Raw genomic sequence first — 3,015 nt, forward strand, 5'->3', positions numbered from 1 at the left:
AGTGGTTACCAGGGCTTGCTTAATGGGTGCAGTTTCTGTTTGGGGTGATGATAGGTAAAGTTTTGGCAATGGATGGTGGTGGTAGCTTGACATCATAAATGTGATTAATGCTACTGAATTGTATACTTAAAGTGCTTTGAATGGCAAATTTTTTGTCATACACATATGCTACCACAGTTAAAGACACCCGGTGAACTGAGGGAGGGAATGGGCAACAAGGTCTCTATGGGATATTGAGCTCAGTGAATTCGTCTAAACCTTTAGTGTCCCAATTTATTCATAGATAAAATGGAAAAATAATGGCAGGCTTGGTGGAAGGGGGCTTTCAGGAGGCGCCTCCATAGTTCACTGAGCAAGAGAAGGAGCGTGTCATCCAGTGGACCTGGAGCACGGGAGCTCTGCGCTCAGCTGCGCGTCTACCCTTCTGCCCCAGTGGGCCCTGCTGGGGCGAAGTCACACAGCCTACGGGGCCAGAGCGGGGATCCCGAATTGTGGCTCGCTGTGCTTCCTCCCTGGCTCTGAAGCCACACCTGCATGTCCATGATAGTAAGCCCTTGGGAAAATAGAACATCCTCTAGAATCTACCTGGAGCTGTAGACATTCACCATTCTGGTGAAACTTGTACTCAGGAAATAAACTGTTGTAATAACAGCAGATAAAATCACCCCCAGTGTGGCAGATCAGCGGCCTCAGTATCCCCTGGGAGCAAGCACAGACATGCAGGCCCCACTCCAGACCTGTGGAGTCACAATCTACATTTTCACAAAACCCACTGTGATTCATACACTCTACATGAAAGTTGGTGAAATGCTGTCCTGCACCACCATCTCCGCAGCAGTGGGGCCTGCAAATGCCCAAGCTCTTAGCTAAGACCCTTCTCTCCATTTGTCTGCTTCACCAACAGCCTCCACATTGCTAAATCCTGGGTCCTAGGGACGCTTCTTAGCCCCGAAACCTCTCGGCTGTGTTTGACATACTTCCTTCTGGAGAATACTTTGTGGCGAGAATAAAACAAGTGGCTCACAATAGGTCACCATCTCCCTGGTGTTCCCGGGCTCTGGCCCGCACTGCGTTTCAGTATTATTTGTTGGTTCCTCTTTATTTCCCCGACCTCTTAACTTGGGATGTCCCAGAATTTAGTCCCTGGACGCCTTCCATAGCCACACTCCCTCCCTGGTGACCTTACCTACTTTTACTTCCAGGCCTTTCTCCACCGTCTGTGTGCTGATGAGCACCCTGTTCTCTCCAGGCCTGGCATGGCTCCTCTGAACTCCAGACCCATAAATCTAACAGCCTACTTGACACCTCCACCTGGATGGCCTCTCAAAGTTAGCTTGTTCAAAGTCACACTTTTCCGCTCTCCTCTACACTTGCTTCTCCCCTTAATGGCAATTCCATATTTCTGTAGCATGAGCTAAAAACCGTGGAGTCACCATTGGCTCCTCTCTTTCCCTCACATTGAACTTCCCATCCATCTGCAAATCCCATTGGCTCTAATACTGCCACATCTCAATATTGGTGGAGTCCGTATTTGCAAAGTTGCCTACTCGCTGAAATGGATGTGTAACGCCCAAATTCATACTCGCTGCACTCTTGCCGTCATCCGCAGACAGGCACTGAGCCCGGGAACATTTTGAGCCGCCTGCTTGAAGAGTTCCCCGCTGAGTTCAAATAAGGCAATGTTCTGCCTCCTTGTTTCAGCTCTCTTTCCATCAGCAAGTGTCTATGCAGTATATGTAGTGCCACATTTTTTTGTTGTTGCATTTTTGTGCTTTTTGTGGGTGATTTTGCTGTTTAAAATGGCCCCCAAGTGTGCTGCCAAAGTTCTGTCTAGTGCCCTAAGGGCAAAAGGGTACTCTCTGCATTCAGCTTAGTTCAGGCTGGAGTTGTAGTGCTGTTAGCTGTGAGTTCAGTGTTAATGATTCAACACCTCATTTAAGGAGCTCCGGTGTGAGCTGCCCCCCAGTGCACTTTATGGTTTCACCTTGCTTAAATTTATGTTCAGAGGCTTTGTTTAAATAAATGGTAGCTCCAGAATGTTCTGAAGGCAATGCTGTTTGTAGATGGGGTTAAATGGAACAGTCTCTAAAAGGATGGTCAAACAAAAAACTTCCAAAAGGAATCATTTTATGCAAATTTAAAGAGGAAGTAAAGGCCATAAGGCACCTTTAAACAGAAACACATAAAACCAGGTTATGTATTGACTGGTGGATGAAATGTTACCAGCGGTTGGCAGAAGCCTAACCCTAGATGTCCCCTAGGGATAATGGTTCAGAATTTGCTAATTCAGTGTTCATGGCTATAATAGAACATACCTTCTGTCAATAATGAGAATTGACTGTATATCCAAAAGCCTCGTTTTAAGTGGGCAAAAGATTTTAATAGACCTCTCACCAAAGAAGATCAAAGAAGATCTAAGGGTGGCCAATAAGCACAGGAAAAAATACTCACCGTGGGGAAATGCAAATCAAAACCAAAATGAGATACCACTCCCTACGCACTGGTGTGACTATAACATAAAAGCAGACAATGACAACTGTTGACAAGGAGAAATTGGAACCGTCAGAGATTGCTGATGGGAATATAAAATGGGGCAGCCAGTTTGGAAAACAGTATGGCATTATCTTAAGAAGTTAAACATAAATTTATGATATGACCCAGCAGTTCCACCCCTTGGTATATACCCAAGAGAAATGAAAACATACGTCAATGCAAGGACTTGTATGTGAACATTCTTAGTAGGTTTATTCATAATAGCCCAAAAGTGGAAACACCGCACATGTCCGTCAACTGGTAAATGGATAAACAAAATGTGGTTTATCCATTCAAACGAGTACTAAAAAGGAACAAGTACTAAAAAGGAACGAGGCGCTGGTTCATGCTACAGCATGGATGAACCTTGAAAACAAGGTGCTGAGTGAAAGAAGCCAGTCACACATTATGATTCCATTTATATGGAAGGTCCAGAATAGACTATCTGTATAGATACAGAAAGTAAATTAGTGGGCAGGGGGA

This window comes from Dasypus novemcinctus, chromosome X (assembly GCF_030445035.2).
Source record: "Dasypus novemcinctus isolate mDasNov1 chromosome X, mDasNov1.1.hap2, whole genome shotgun sequence".
NCBI lineage: Eukaryota > Metazoa > Chordata > Mammalia > Cingulata > Dasypodidae > Dasypus > Dasypus novemcinctus.